This window comes from Sorex fumeus, unplaced genomic scaffold (assembly GCF_029834395.1).
Source record: "Sorex fumeus unplaced genomic scaffold, SorFum_2.1 ptg000226l, whole genome shotgun sequence".
Lineage (NCBI taxonomy): Eukaryota > Metazoa > Chordata > Mammalia > Eulipotyphla > Soricidae > Sorex > Sorex fumeus.
In genome coordinates this window covers 427420-444691 of record NW_026606283.1, presented here as the reverse complement: position 1 = coordinate 444691, position 17272 = coordinate 427420, and the positions used below count along the sequence as shown (strand labels likewise).

Below are 17272 nucleotides of genomic sequence, written 5' to 3'. Positions count from 1 at the left end.
TTAAGCGCAGAAGGTAGCCAGAGTGTTCATTTTACTTTTGATTTATATGTGGCATCTGTTTGGAATTAATATTTTTTCTGAACTAGAATAAAGTACTTTTGGGGGGATGTGTAGGCTGGAGGCAGATGATGAGAGAAACCTCCTTATTCCAAAAGGAAAGTCATTTCAGCTTTTAAGATCAGGTTTCTTTGACCAAATCCAAAGGAGTTTTTAAAAATATAGTATACAGTAGGCTTTCAAGAAAAAGATTAATGAAGAAATATGTTTGCAGTATGGCCTACTGAGAACATAAGTCCCCCCCACCCTTATCTGGTACCCAAGAGAAGTTGTAAAGTGGTATTGTTTGCCTATAGTAAGGGCGTGTGTACTTATGGTGTGAGAGAAATAACCTTTATGTGCCTTGTTCTCAGACTTCATGCCCTCAGGATACGTGGCACACTGGCTCATGGTTTATTGCTGCTTTTCCATTCACATCCTGGCATTTAAATTTTGTGAAATGCAAATTTAACCTTCACTTCTTCCCTCAAGTCCAAGTCATTTTTCTATTTTAGTTATTAAATGCTTTTTAATACTGATAAAATTATTCACTGCATTGAGTCGTCAAAAAGCTTTATCAGATAAATTTCAAAGTTCACTCAATCATAATTTTAATAAATAATAACCATATTTTGAAAGAAAATTGGACAGTTTTTCTTTCTCTCCTTGGGAGACAAAAGGCTCATATTCCATGTGGTAATCTTTTTGAAATCGCACACTTTGGGAAGTGTCTTATTACAACTAACAAGTGAAAATGGGTGAATTCAGACCTTCTGCACACTTTATTGACCCAGATGTAGCATCATTTATGGCACACAGTTGTGTTCTATCACTGAGACTTTACTGGTATTTTTGTTATAAAATTGTAGTGTGCACTTGGAATCCAGGTTTTTTCAACTGAAATTTTAAGCCACCAATAGAATTCTAATCACATTTACAACAGTATGGGTTAGTTATCCTCATTCGTCAGTGCAAATAGTGGACTTTTTCTTTTTTCTTTTCTTGATGTCCTTTATATGGACTATTGTTTGGGATACGTAGATCATAAACTATAGTATTGGTAATCTTATTTGATCATTTTTCATTGGAACTTAGTAGAGTATTTTCTTTAAATGGGATTTGACTAGTATAACCTACAAATGGTATTTGGACTGATACTGTAGTATGTTATTATTGCTAGTTTTCTCTATTAGATCTACAGAACAGAAACTATATAATATTCTTAATCATCACATATAAATATAAAAGTTTTAGGACTCTAGAATTGAAAAAAATTCAGTGTTGCCATAGTTTTGCATACTTCAGCGATATGTATCTTCTCTGATAAATGAGAAAGATGAGGCTTTTGGGAATGGGAGAAGCTAAGTGATTTTCTCCCTGTCATCAATGCATAAATGAGCTAGAACTTTCTTCTCTCATTTCCAGTAGATTTGTCTACAACATATTTTCAGCAGTTCAGAACTTTTCATGGACTTAATTGCCCATGAAAATTCCCAAAAATGTAAAGAAAAAATAAATGAAACCTACTTTTTTATATTCTAATAGATTTTTTTTTAAAAAGAACAAAACTGAAACCCTAGTCTAATTGTCCTCTCTTTATTAATGGAGAGATTTAATCTTACATTTTTCACAAATACAGTATACATTGTAATATTGTTAATAACTAACATTTCCCTTTTTAATTCTCCATGTTGAATCAAGCCCATTGTGGACAAATGATTTCTCTAAAATTTCACAACACTTTTAAAATATCTGTTTTGGGCATAGACAACATTTTAATTGGAGTAGTCTTGTACATTTATTTTATTGAAAGTATGCACATTAGTTTAATATGATTAAATGTTATCTACTTAGAGGAAAGAAGTTTTCTTAGAATACAATTTTTTTGGGTTCCTTATTATTTTACCGAATATTTTAACAGCTTAGTAATCACCATTCTCATGAAGGTTCTGTAAAAGATCTTTCCTATTTAATACTTTTGCTCTCAAGCACCACCAATAATTTTGTTTCCCTTTGAAACATACAGCTGTTTGTAGCCTACTCAGTGCCATGTCAGGGCATAAAATCATCTTGACAGTAAGCTCTAAATTATAAATAGTCCCATAATGACATTCAGCTTGGGCGGTACCCTTATAAAAGGAGTTATTAAGGAACATGTCATCCTACCCCATTACTAGAAGTAGAATTCCTTTTTACAGCCATCTTTTGGTGCTTACATAACATTTACGTATGGAAGAATTTAAACAAGTAGGGCTATCAATGGTCAGGTGAATGAGACCAGTTGTAGTTACTGAGATAATGGTCAACATGACAAATGACCTGGCACCCGAGCTGCGCAGGAGGAAGAGAGCGGCTTGGAACGCCTTCAAGAACGTCGAAGAAATAGCTAAGAGGACGAAGAACCTCCGGCTCCGGGCACATCTCTTTGATTCCACTGTTCTTCCTGCATTAACATATGCCTCAGAGACCTGGGCCCTACGCAAACAGGATGAGAACGCCATTCAGGTCTCCCAAAGAAGAATAGAAAGAGCTATGCTTGGAATATCACGTTTCACTCAAATGAGAGAACGAATCCGGAGTTCTGACATCCGTCGACGATCAAGGATCAGGGACGCTGTCTCATTTGCCAAGGTGTCGAAAATCAGATGGGCTGGTCACGTAATGAGATTTAAAGACGACCGTTGGACTAGAGCTGTTACTGATTGGATTCCACGGGATGTCAAGAGACCGCCCACCTACCAGATGGTCAGACTTCTTTGTCAAGATCATGAACGATCGGTTTGAGGCCCTCCATGTTCCCGGAGCGAACAGATGCCATTGGGCTACACTAGCACGCGACAGGGACAAATGGAGACGTTACTGGCGCCCGCTCGAGCAAATCGACGACTAACGGGAAGTTAAGTGATTAAGTGATTAAGGGCTATCAAATTTAGAAATATAGAATGTTATAGGGTTATTATAAAAATAGTTTCCTGGAAATTACTAAAACTTTTTTCTTTTTTTTTTTTATTAGTGAAACACCATGAGGTACAGTTGTAGATTTACAAATCTTTGTGCTTGGGTTTCGGTCATACAATGATAAAATACCCATCCCTCCACCAGTGCCCATTTTCCACCACCATGGATAATATCCCTCCCACCCCCATCCCCCCATCCCCCCTGTCTCTGTGGCAGGGCAATCCCCTGTGTTCTCTCTCTCCTTTTGGGTGTTGTGGTCTGCAAAAGAGGCATTGAGTGGCAAACATGTTCAGTCCATAGTCTACTTTCAACATGCATCTCCCCTCCTGGGAGGATCCTCCAAACACCCTTTATTTGGTGCTCCCTTCTCTATCTGAAATGCCCTTTCCCCTAGAATACCCGGCTGGCCTCTAAGCTATGGAGTAATCCTCCTGGTGTTGATCTCAGCTCTTCTTGGGTATTAATCTCATATTTTGTTACTTTATATCCCCCAGATGAATGCAGTCTTTTCTATGTCTATCCCTCTCCTTCTGACTCATTTCACTTAGCATGATACTTTCCATATTGTACCACTTATATGTAAATTTTATGACTTCATCTTTTCTAAGAGCTACATGGAAATTACTAAAACTTTTAAAGTTTCTAAAATTTCTTAATAAAATGTCTTCTTTAGAGGACTTTCAAAATTTTTTATATTCAAAATGCAATACTTGGAAATGACTTCATATATCATAAAAGAAAAAAGCAAGACATTGCATTATCTCAGTTACCTTAAAAACATTTTTAGAATATAGAGTAAAAAAGGTAAAGGCCCTCCCGTTGATCGTCGATTTGCTCGAGCGGGCCCAGTAACGTCTCCATTGGAGACTTTGTTGTTACTGTGTCTGGCATATCAAACACTCTCGGTAGCTTGCCGGGCTCTCCGAGAGGGGTGGTGGAATCGAACTCGGGTCGGCCATGTTGGCTGCGTGTAAGGCGAACGCCCTACCCGCTGTGCTACAGAATATAGAGTATTAGATAAAATTCTATGAGCATTTGGCATAAATGTGGATTATAAATTACTTGGTATTAGTGTTTTGATTTTTAAATCAGTTCTTGGTATGGAAAGAACTCAATTCTATGACATTATAGATAGGCATATTTTTCTCTGAACAAAATTACATTTTTTCAGAAAATAGTAGCACTGTAGCACTGTCCTCCCATTGTTCATCGATTTGCTTGAGAAGGCACCAGTAATGTCTCACAACAAATTGTGAGACTTGTTGTTACTGTTTTGGTATATCGAATATGTAGCTTGCCAGGCTCTGCTCTGCAGGCAGGATACTCTCGGTAGCTTGCCGGGCTCTCCGAGAGGGAGAGGAATCGAACCCGGGTTGGCTGCGTGCAAGGCAAACACCCTATCCGCTGTGCTATGGGTTCAGCCCCCCAAAAAATAGTTACCACTGAAAAATTTTTTTTCTATAAATCACCTGCCTTATACCGCGTGTGTCACTGACTTTTTACCTCTGAGATGAGATGAGTAATGGGAAAACCTGAGGCTGGTCGAGCCTTGGGATGAGCCCCAGGAAGCAGGCTCCAGCCTGGGTTGTGGAACCCTGAGAGCACCCAGAGAGAGCCCTGCTGGCTTGGAGTGGCTTCCTGGGGATGGCCAGGCTAGCTTCACAGGAACATCAGCCTCTGGGACAGTGCCTTTGTTTAAAGTCCACACCCTGCTTAGGAGTTTGTAGGCACCTTTGCATGATGCTGCTTAGTTTGCCAAAATTATCCGCACTGAATGATTGCTGATCAGCGCTCTCTCTCTCTCTCTCTCTCATAGGGTCTTCTATATATGGCTTTTTTTTTTGGTCACACCTGGCGATGCTCAGGGATTCCTCCTGGCTCTGTACTCAGGAATCACTCCTGGTGGTGCTCAGGGGACCCTATGGGATGCCGGGGATCAAACCCCGGTTGGCTACGTGCAAGGCAGATGCCCTCCCTGCTGTCCTATTGCTCTGGCTCCAGAGTTCTCAATTATTACTTAATTATTTATCACATTTTCTTCTCATCCTAAATGCTTCTTAATAGGGAATTCTTAACCAGGGTCTGCTAGTTTGGTAGCATTTTATTCCACTTTTAGTCCAGTCTCGAAAATAGCTCAACAGGTTTATTCTTTTGTTTCTCCATTTCTGTCTCTTAAAAGTGATTTCTGTCATAGGTTCAATGTTCTGGGATGTTCCTCATGCTAGCTAATCACTTTAGCCACTTATCTTTGAGTCTAGCAAAAAATAAAGTTGTATGGGTAGATGTAGGTCATTTCGTTTGGTTTCTCATTTTCCTCACTCGGCCATAACATGACCCAAGGATGAGAAAATATATTATTTTTATCTCTCTTAAGAGCTTTATATTCTGGATGAATTTAGCCACCCAGCTTTTTTTTCTTTAATATTTTAAGAGAATCCTGCTGTTTATTCTAGACTAGGCTCTAGCTTTATAAAATATTCCTTTGTGTTCAGATTCAGCAGGAGATGAGTTGATTTATTAAACAAATATTATTACCTTCTGTTATATGCCAGGCACTGTGCTTACCATGGAGTATAACAGTAATAAAAAGAATTTTCAGAGGGACTTGTACCCTAGTGAAGAACATGGTCAAATATAGTCAAGCCTATGTTGGTTGACTAAACTGTTACATCTGGGTTACATCTGGGTTCCTGCAACAGACTCTTAATAATCTTTTGATCGGTACATCTCTCCTGGTTTGACTGTTGGAAGATTTTCATTTTATTTCATTCTATTAACATTTTTTTCCATCATATTTTTTGTGACCTTGAGTCAGCTATCTAGTACCTTTGTAAATGGTTATTTTACAAGTAATAAATGTAATGTCTATTTGTGAAGTTTTCTGAGGTCTTTGGGGTGAAAGTGCTGTGCCAAATTGAACGTTGGTCCTGTGTGGTTCTGGTCACCACGTGCCCTCTTTACTGAGTAATAATGTAGGGAAAAGAATACAAGACTCCGGGTTGGGGAACCCTTCTCTCTCTGCAGAGTTTTCAAACTCCGGCGCCCCTGTGGGCATCAGGCTCTGTTAGGGCATACTGCTCTCCCTCCCACCATGCCCCGTCTCAGGTTCTCATGTTGAAGAGCTGGTTTAAAACCAAGCCGTGTTTTTAGGGAAACATGCTCAAAAGGAGATGGATGAGTTGTTAATAAAGCAGCAGTGGCCTAGAGCAAGAGTACAGTGGGGAGGGTACTTGCCTTGCATGTACCTCATAGGGTCCCCCAAGCCCTGACAGGAGTTATTCCTAAGCATAGAGCCAGGAATAAATCCTGAGCACTGCTGGGTGTGGCCCAGTAAGAAAAAATATATGCAGAAGCTATTGGAAACACATGAATGGGGGTCTTCTTCCTGTGCAGTGTTCTTCAGGCTGTCAGTGCTAGCACCATATGCACTTGGTACTAGAATCTCAGTCATTGATATTTGAAAGAAACAAAAAAGAACTAAAGATGTAGCTTGATTTTCCTAATTCAAAGAGTACAAAGTTGTAATTTCTTTTTCTTCTTTCTTTCTTTCTTTCTTTCTTTCTTTCTTTCTTTCTTTCTTTCTTTCGTTTTTGTCTTTCTGGGTCACACCCAGTGATGTTCAGGGGTTACTCCTGGCTCTGCACTCAGGAATTACTCATGGCGGTGCTCAGGGGACCATATGGGATGCTGAGGATCAAACCCGGATCAGCTGGGTGCAAGCAAATGCCCACCCCACTATATTATTACTCTGGCCCCTCAAGTTTTAATTTCTTCACCTGGCTGTGTCAGTGAAAAAAAAAATCGTTACTCTTTGGTTTAAAGTTTTTAAGGACTGTGCTAATAGATCGTAATGTATTTTCTCCTGCCAATCTTGTTGTAATTTTTTCTTTGCACTTCACTTTCTGGTGCTGTTGACCTAGTTTAGTTGTCACAGGCTGTGGCTTTTATGAGAAAAAAAAAATCCTAGAACCTTACATATACCTAGCATAGGCTTCACTAAAATTTTGATTAAATAGCACAGCAGGTAGGGCATTTGCCTTGCACGCAGCCATCCCGGGTTCAATTCCTCCGCCCCTCTTGGAGAGCCCGGCAAGTTACTGAGAGTATCTCGCCCTCACGGCAAAGTCTGGCAAGCTCCCTGTGACATATTCGATATGCCAAAAACGGTAACAAGAAGTCTCACAATGGAGACATTACTGGTGCCCCCTTGGGCAAATTGTTGAACAGTGCTACAGTCCTACCAATCAGATAAATCTTAACAAAGCATTTGGCAACATATAGATCTTTTCTATCTATAAAAATTTCTAAGGGACGAGAGCAGTAGTCTGGTGGGTAGAGCACCTGCCCTGCATGTAAAGATCTGGGTTTAATTCTTGGCACCCTATATACTTCTCTGAGTCCTGCCAAGCGTAATTCCTGAGCCCAGAACCAGGAGTAAACCCTGAGCATCACCATATGTGTTCCCCCCCACCCAAAAAAAATTTCTAGAACAGAGGCAAGACATTAAGACCAAAAAATCCAGTTTTTACACAAACTGAATGAGTGTTTATTGAGTGATCAGCACATGTGGTGCCAGGGATTGAACCTGGGTTGGCCGTGTGTAAAATGGGTACCCTATTCTCTGTACTAGTTCTCTGGCCCCCTGTTTTTATTTTTATTTTAAAATTTGGATTCTAGAGACAACTTGTAAAGACATGAGTATTTCATTTTCTTTTGAAAACTGAGTCATAGATGTTGCATTTTTGTGCCACGTAAAGGTTTGATTATTTTACACTTCATGGCTTTTTAAAATTCCAGTTGCTATAACAACTTTGATATTTCTTTTATTATTTTTAGCCCTGAGTTGCCATAACAATAAGATATCTTTAAAAAATAGCAAATTTCTTTCACAAGGAAAAAACTCTCTTAATTAAAAAATGAATTTGAAACATATTTTCACATAATGTGAGCCAATTGTTTAAAACGTAATTGTGTTATTTTATTTTCAACAGTTTTAATAGATCTTTGCAGGAAATGTTTTAAGCTTCAAGTTTTCCCTCTTTAACTGTACAAAGTTAGAAGGAAGTGGCCATAGTGAACTATTTCTGTGAGGTAATATTTTATGGGATTTCATTGTATGAAAATCTTATTCAAGAACTTAATTGACAGATATGACGGTTATTAAAAGAAGAACATGATATGTACCTCTTACATGGAAGATGAAAGAAAAATTTGAATTTCCTTTTCTCCTGTGGGTTTTTTTTTTCTTTTTTGAGGGTGTGGGGTTTGGACCACTGACAGTACTCATGGGATGCTGGGGGTTGAGCCCGGGTCGGCTATATGCAGGGCAAACACCCTACCTGGTGTACTAACTTTCCAGCCCCACTGGTATTTCTAAGTGTATTTGTTACCTCTTTTGCCATACTAAAGAAGTTACTTCCTCACTTTATCTAGGAATAATCTATAGCTCAATCCTGAGCTATAGATTATTTACTTTACTTTACTTCTATGTAATCTTTCAAAATTTTTTTTATAAACTTAGTTTCTGATATTTAAATCTCTAGAAAAGTAAAGATCGCAAATTAGAAGAGGAAGTAGTATGTAAATACTACTATAATCTGTATTTGCCATGAAAATAATCTAGCTTGCTTGATAATAAATTGAAGAAGTTTAATTAAACAGCTATCTACCTTTCTATCTTAATCTGTCTTCAGTGGTCATAATGGATGGATTGTATCATGAGATAGCATTGGGTTGCTAACCACATATATGTCCTTAGAGGCATGGTCACTGTCCTCCCGTTGCTCATCGATTTGCTCGAGGGCGCCCAGTAATGTCTCCATTGTGAGACTTGTTACTGTGTTTGGCATCTCGAATACGTCACGAATAGCTTGCCAGGCTTTGCCGTGCGGGCGAGATACTCTCAGTAGCTTGCCGGGCTCTCCAAGAGGGGTGGAGGAATTGAACCCGGCTCAGCTGGGCTGGCTGCACGCAAGGCAAAAGCCTTACCCGCTATGCTATCTCCAGCCCATAGGCATGGTCAAGTTCAAAAATTATACTTTTTTCAGAATGCACTTTTTGGGGGCTGGAGAAGATAATATCCAGGTTAATAAGGGACTGACCTTGCATGCAGCCAGCCCCAGTTGATCCCTGGTACTGGTTATGTTTCCTGAGAACTTCTAATGCCATACCTTCCACCACACCACACCAAAAAAAAAAAAAAAAAAAAGGCAAAAAACCTCCAAATAACCAAACAAAACCAGAACACATTTTTTTAAATTTGGAAAGCATTTCTTTTAATAACTTTTAAAAGTTCTCTCTGGGGATGGGAAAGAATTTGGGTACGTGAAAGCCTACTTTCAAATGTACAATACACAATTTCAGTATATTTCAGTTAGTTCAAGGAAGTACAATGAAAAAAAAGTATAACAAATCATAATGAATAATATGAAATAAATCTGTACAATAAATAACAAATAATACTTTAAAAGAGGATTTTGAGGGGGTGGCTGTTTAGTAGAAAAGTGAAAATACTATTAGTAATTTCCTAATCTCAGGTTTTCTGTAAGAAACAGTTTAGGAGAAATGGTTCTATAAAAAGCCTATTGATATTAAAAGAATATGCTTACCTTTATATCAGTAAACTAAAAGTGAGCAGCTGCTTTTTAGCTTATTTTTAATTTCTAATTTTCATAGTCAATTTTAAAAGACTGGTGTTATTTCCATATTCTAGATGGAAACTGAGACACATACTAGAGAATGAATGATGAAGTCACTGTAGCAGATGAACTCTCTCTCACTTGTAAATACATCACTTTTCTAAGCCATTTATCTGATATTCAGACTTGGTAAATGTTTATTAAAGATAAAAATATAATGGGGAAAATGGAAAGAAAGACATCATTGCACACGTTTTATCTTACTGCTTTTCTACTGTTTTTATTAGTTAATTTTATTTCTATATTTGATGTTTTTGCATCTCCCTCACCAGGAGTTAATCCTATCCTAAATTAGATCTTTCTCCATTTTCCTTTGAGGTCCACTAAAGATAATGGAATCCCTCAAAGATTTTGCTTTCTCAACCAGTCGATCTGTTAGCTAGGGCAGACTCACAGTGTTATGTAACTGGCATTTAATAAATCTTTTCTCACTCAGTGTCTCACTTGCATCTGGGCTGTTGTGCCTGCGAGTACAAACACCGCGCCATGAGTCAGGTATACTGATGGAGAGAGTGTGAAGTAGGTACGGGCTGGATGTTCTTATTCTGTCCACTCGTGTCTGTGCCATTATGCGCTTCAGTAGCTTTCATTCTTGACTGGACATTGCTTTGTAGGATTCTGTGTGTGTCTGTGTGTGTGTGAACTCCAATATATATGGTTTCCTGGTAGCGCCTTATGTTTGTTTACTCAAGTGATTTAGGCCTGTAATTCTACCAGAAAGAGAACACTTACCATATGCAAACAAAACTTCATCATCATTCTCTTCAGGATAACTTCTGTGTAGGCCAAACACACAGATTTTAAAGGTTACTTTTTGAGGACCAGGTATATAGATTCGAACTCGGGTCGGCCATGTTGGCCGCTTGTAAGGCGAACGCCCTACCTCTCGGGGAGCCCGGCAAGCTACCGAGAGTATTTGATATGCCAGACACAGTAACAACAAAGTCTCCAATGGAGACGTTACTGGGCCCGCTCGAGCAAATCGACGATCAACGGGAGGGCCTTTACCCATGCTTTTATGTAAAGACTCTTAGATTCCCCTGCATCCTCCCCCTCAAAAAAATTATTTTTTGATATGTATACATGAATGTAACATGCAGATATCAAAATACAGAATGTTTCCATTTGCCTTGAAATTAGTTTTTGGGGCCAGGTATATGACTTGGCGGTAGAGCACATGCCTCAGATGTGAAGCCTTGGATGTGAATCATAGTATCACATAAACCACACACAGAGAATTCTTTAAAAAAATAAAGGAGCCATGTGCATTTTGTATAAGTCTTTTGTGTGTTTATCTATTTTGGATAAACTATAATAGATATTAAATAGATATTATCTATCTGATAATAGTTATTATCTATCTTGTTTCTGTTTGGATGGAGTTTATGGGCTGTAGATTTAATTTAAAAAAAAAACCCAAGTGTTACAGTGTTAAGCCATTTTAGATGATCTGCAGCAGTCTGAGTTTCTGTTTTTCTGTATCCTGATCAAGAATTAATTTTAACAGTGTTTTAATTTTAATTTAAGTGGTAACTCACGGTGGCTTTACTTTTCCTTTCCTGGGTAGAACGCTGATAGAACACATTATCATTTTCCTAATCGCCACTTGCATGTCTTCCAGTGTGAAGTAGCTGTTCTACCATTGCCTCTTTACAAAAATCTGATTACTTGTATTTTTATTATAGGAATGAGTTACATATGTTAGATACATGCATTTTGAAGCTATATTTTGCCTTGTTTCCTGGTTAAAGTAATTTGTCATGATGTCCAGGTCTTACTTCTGGCTCTGACCTCAGGGGGCATCCTGGTAGGACTTGGGATTCTGTATCTGGCACAGGGGATTGAAGCTGGGTCGGCCCGCCTGCAAGGCAAACACCCTCCCCGCTGTACTATACCTCTCCAGCCTGTTGCTTTCTGATTTTCATATCTTTTGAAAAAGGATTTTGCTCTTTCGGTCACACCCGGCTATGCACAGGGGTTACTCCTGGCTCTGCACTCAGGAATTACTCCTGACGGTGCTCAGGGGACCATATGGGATGCTGGGAATCGAACCCGGGTCAGCCGCGTGCAAGACAAACGCCCTACCCGCTGTGCTATTGCTCCAGCCCAAGGATTTTGATTTTAGATGTAAAAATACTAGTTTTTTTGCTTATGGTAAATGCTTTTTGTATCTTAAATCATAAGAAATCTTTTTTTTTTCTCTTTGGTTTACACTTCGTGGTGCTCAGGGGCTGTCCCTGACTGTGCTGAGAAATGACAAGTGTCTTACATCTTGCACTATCTCTCTGGTCCCAGAAATCTTTGCACTGCCTCACAAAGATCGTATAGAATTTTTTCCTTCTAGTAGCTATGCATTTGTAATCTTGAAGTCTATTCAGACTCTATACTCTATGTATCTATATTCAGATGTTATATTGGTTATTTAGTTGTTCTTAGCACAGCGGGTAGGGCGTTTGCCTCGCGTGCAGCCATCCCAGGTTCGATTCCTTCGCCCCTCTTGGAGAGCCCAGCAAGCTACCAAGAGTATCTCGCCCGCACGGCAAAAGCTGGCAAGCTACCTGTGATGTATTTGATATGCCAAAAGCAGTAACAACAGGTCTCGCAATTTGTTGTGAGACGTACTGGTGCCCGCTCAAGCAAATCGATGAACAATGGGAAGACAGTGACAGTGACAGTGACAGTTGATCGTTACTGTTTTTCCTTTTTATTATTGTTGACTAATGTCCTTTTTGCTGTCTTGCTGCCTTGATTCTGTTGAATTGATTCTGTTGAATTGTTTGAATGACATATGTTATTTCCTGACTATCATTTGTCAGGTGGAAGGAGGGGGGGCTGGTAGAGCGGTTCTCATTGCACTGAGAATGTTGATAATAAAACAGCTAATGATCCCTGAAAAATGGGCTCATTTTTATACCGATTATACCTATTATAAAATCACAGTGCTTAATCTAATGAACCATGTAGATGTGTGATATTAATGTTCCTTTGTTATGACAGCTTCACATTATAAATTTGTTCCTGTTGTAAGCACCTCAGGAAAAATTAGAAAAAAATAAAAATAAAGGGCTGATGAGAAGGAAATTATCTAAAACTACTGGAACTTTTTGTTTTAAGTTGTAGAAGGAAAGAAACTTGTTCTGTCAAAGACTGCTTCTTAAATCCAGTCTTATTATCATACCTTTGAAAGCATGTGCAATTTTACAGTATTCTTAGATATGGAATTTTACAGTAATCTTAGATTCTCTGCCAGTGATTATTTTCTGGAAATGAATGTATGAAACTAAAGTGATAAATTATTTGAATTTCCCTAGATGAAATTTTCTTCCCCTGGTATTTAGGAATATTACAATTTAAGTACTTCAAATGATTTGTTTGGATCTTTGCCTTAGGGCTTGGGATCAGGGGGTGGAGCCTTTGCCTGTGTGAGGCTGGGGTCTAAATTTCAGCACAGCCGCCCTCCCCTCAAAAGAAAGATCTGGATCAATTGAGGTAATTTTGAGTACTCAGGCCATATTTCTTTTTAGTAGTTCTGTAGGAAAGCTTAGTACTTAACTGTTTTTAAATACAGAATATGAAACCTGTAACCAGGAATGTTTTTATTGAATGCAACATTTAATTTGAATATTTAATATATAGCACTGTATAGCACTGTCCTCCCGTTCATCGATTTGCTCGAGCGGGCACCAGTAGTCTCCATTGTAAGACTTGTTACTGTTTTTGGCATATTGAATACGTCACGGGTAGCTTGCCAGGCTTTGCCTTGTGGGCACGATACTCTCGGTAGCTTGCCGGGCTCTCTGAGAGTATTTAATATATACTCCGAGAGTATTTAATATATACTAAAAAGAAAACATTAAATCTAGCCTTACTTGATTTCACGCTTAAAAGTTAAAATGCGTCCTTGTAAAATAGGGTTTTCTAGCATTTTGTAAAAATATTTAAATATTTACTTTCAAACCCATTTTGATGAGTACCTGTTAGTATGCTTTACAAGATTATTATTCTAATTTATTTTGTATTTTTTTCTAGTAATACAAAATGCTTGCATTCTGTATTTCACCAAAGCTGCCAAAGATGTTTAGCAATAACATGGTTCTTCTGAAAGGCAGTTCAACATGGAAGAGAGACTTGGATTTTTTTTTTCCTTAGCAATCACTTTTGGGACCAGAGAGATAGTCCAGGGGTAGGACCTGCATACAGTCAGTCCTGATTTGATCTCTGGGACCACATGTGTCCCCCTGAACCTCACCAGGGTTGATCTCTGAGTGTAGAGCGAGCAGTGCTCAGGGCTTACTCCTAGATGTGGCTCAAGAAACCCCAAAATGAAAATTTTATTTCAAAAAAGAAATCACTTTTATGGGGCCAGGGAGATGACTCAACAGCTTATGCCTGTTTCGCATTCAGAAGTTCTGGCTTTGATCTCTAGAACTACTAATGCTCCCGCATTGTATAGGGTATAGTCATTCACTCCCCAGTCACTTTTAAGAAATTAAAAGTAATTCTTCGGAGACATTTGTTGTTTGACAGCCATCAGTGGACGAGAGAGAAGCAGTGTTTCATCAATATAGTGTTAAGAATTACAATCTGATTTTGTCATGACTGTAATAGTAAACAAAACAAATCATTCTTATCTCTGTTAGTATCCACTACATTTCTTGGAACATGATAATTATGATACATGTGCCAAAGGAGCTTTAAGATTTCATAAAGAAACATAAAGCACAAAGCATAATGCGTTGTACATAGAATGTGCTCAACTAATGTTATTTTATTTTCATCTTAATCTTTCTGATTTAATTATGAAATAAGTTATAAATTCATTTCACATCAACAGAAAGAAGAGTGCTCATCCCATAGTGAATGTTTGTCTACAGTAAGTGAAACAGAAAAACTTTTAAATAGGGCCTTTCCCAGAAATGGTCTGGCTGGTGTTGTGGGCCTGTTGGTTCAGTGCATGGGCCCCACTCAGGTTCCTTGGGACCACCAGGAATATAGCAGTGATGCCCAGGGGGCATTGTAGTGACAGGGATAGAACTCGGGACCTTGAACATGCCAGGCTTGTGCCCCACTACTTGGCAGCCTATTCCTAGTCCCCGGAAGTATTTTTAACCTCCATGAAATTAAGGCACCTCACTTACTTTCTTCTCACTTGTATATGGGTAGCTCAAACCCTGGATGACAAGTATCTTTGACTTTGTCACAACAAAATAAAAAGTGGAGTAGCCAATCAATTCTACTTATTTCTATCATCTTCCTTTCTGAGATCATATTTAACTATTCAATAAAGTCTATAATAGATGGTAAAATCATGGTGGGTTTCATTATAGAAGGCATTAGTGCCAATATTTTGTTGTTCAGTGAAAACGTAAAATTCAGCGATTTCAGTGTGAAAGTGATTGGAGAGATTAATAAAGACTTAATGTTCTATTGATCAGAACTTAACTATGATTCTTTTGTGATGCCGGGGATGGACCCAGGCTCTCCACGTGCAGGGCATGTGCACGGCTATAACTGTAATTTAGGGAAGTGAAAAATAATAACTTTGTCGCCTGCGTTCATGAAGACATAGCTGATTTTAATAATTAATAAGTTTTTTCTGCCAAGAGGCATTAGATTACTGCTGACTTTTTAGTGTTAGGGTATCTGGTGGTTGTTTCTTTACCGGGCTTAAAGGTGTATCGCGGTCATTGGTTTTTTTGTCCCCCCATCCTGTCCACTGGAAAGAATCTTTATAAATGGTCCAAGGAGCACATCAGTAGAAGTTCATAGGTGCCATTACTATGTGGTGAGGCTCGGTCAGTTCCATTGTCTCCTTTTGTCACTCTTGATCTGAGCCTGCTGAGGAAGTCTATAAGCCTGCTTGTGCCTGGCAACTGTTACCTAGTGACAGTTTCAGCTGCAGTAGCCATTGGCTGTGCCGTTGATTGGGGCAGGAGGACCGAGTCACCTTTCTGATGGTGAGTTCTGCATCAGCCCAGGAGGAGGAAAGGAGGAGCAGCAGCAGGGCTCCGACTCAGGTGGAGGCAGTGAGACTGAGAGAATGTGAGGAATATGCCGCCAGCATGCTCGTGTCTGCAGCACTGTGAGGCGGACTTCGGAATCAGGCAGCTGATGAGAGGGAACGTAGGTGAGAAGCTTCGCCTATTCCTGGACCAGGAGAAACTAGTCTGTGATAAATGGAACTCGGAGCGTCCGAGGAAGAAAATCCTGTGGCTGTTATAAACGAAGAGGGACTTCCCCGAATGACTTGGTGGTGCACCAGAGAATGAGTAACTTTCCGAAGAATGCTTTCTGTTAAGCTGCTGCATTGTTCCCGAGGGGAAAGCTTTGCTTCCACACGCATGTCACTTCTCCACACGCATGTCACTTCTCCAAAAGGTATGACAGCAAAGACTGACAAGAGGCTCATTGAAATGCTTGTGCTTTGAGAAAGACCTTTTGACAAATGTGAACCTGCTATCAGAATGACCTTGGAAGCCTTTGGGATGGATTCTATCTTGCCAGCCTTTCAGTGTTCCAAACTCTAAGGATTTAAACTCCTTATGTTTCCTGAGAGGTATTTCAAAACAAGAGCATCTTATAATCTACCAAATGGCCCCCATATTAATTGAGTACTTGCTCAAAATAGACTGCAGAAATAGAAGAAGCATTTTCTTAACATATGGCTATACCATAACTGCTAATATAGCAAGCAAGGTAATGTTTCATGTTTGGAAGATTTATTTTGAAATGATTTAATGTGTTAGATTATGAAAATAGAAAAAAGTAAAACATAGAATATGAAGCCTCTATAAGTACCTAAGTAATAAATGTTGGCAGCTTTGTGGTCAAATAAATTGCTCCGAGTATGTAGGAAAGTTTCTGTTCTCTATCACATAAATTTACATGTATATGTAAAATAAGTGTGTGGCTACAAATATGAGAAGTAAGCTTGATTTGTATCTATGAATAATCATCTACTACTATAAGGAAGGTGGCATATCAGATAATGAAAGATAGTCTCATTTCTGTCAAAATATCTTTCTCTAAAAAGCAAAAAGGTATAAATTACTTTGGCAGTATAACCAATAACTTGCATGGACTGTAAGTTAAAACTGTAACTTAAAAATGCATGCAGAATAAAAGTTTGTCTTATTTTTATTAGGTGTTAACCCCTTGCATCTTTCACAGTAGAGTTAGGCTTTGTGATTTGGTTACCTCTCTTCTACTCCTTTGTGTCCATATAAAATTGAGTCTTTGGGAATACGCCTTGATAAGGGCTTGTAGCTTTTTAAATCTGAAAGAGAAATTCATCATAAAGTTGCCCCACCAGCATCAACCCTTACCTGAGCCCAAAGATGAGCCCTTGAACAATGAACTCTTTCCTTAGCTTTCCAGTCCAATCTATTATGATGCTATAAATTCCGGAGTGCGAATCCACGTCTCGTGCTAGATGAAGTGGAACGCCTGAGACAATTTGACATTTTCTTTTTCTCATTTGTTTCTAGTTGACTCCTAAGAAACTTCCTTTCTGAGGAGAAAACACAGCCCACAGGAGCTTTTCCTTCCCTTGGCAATTGATTTTTTTTCTCTTTTTACAG

At 38.9% G+C, this 17272-nt stretch overlaps 1 protein-coding gene across 2 annotated transcripts in view; it reads left to right on the top strand.

Moving 5' to 3' along the window:
- Nucleotides 1-17272, top strand: part of RABGAP1L (RAB GTPase activating protein 1 like) — a 393084-nt gene that overhangs the window by 110278 nt on the left and 265534 nt on the right. The gene's annotated exons all lie outside the window — the stretch shown is intronic.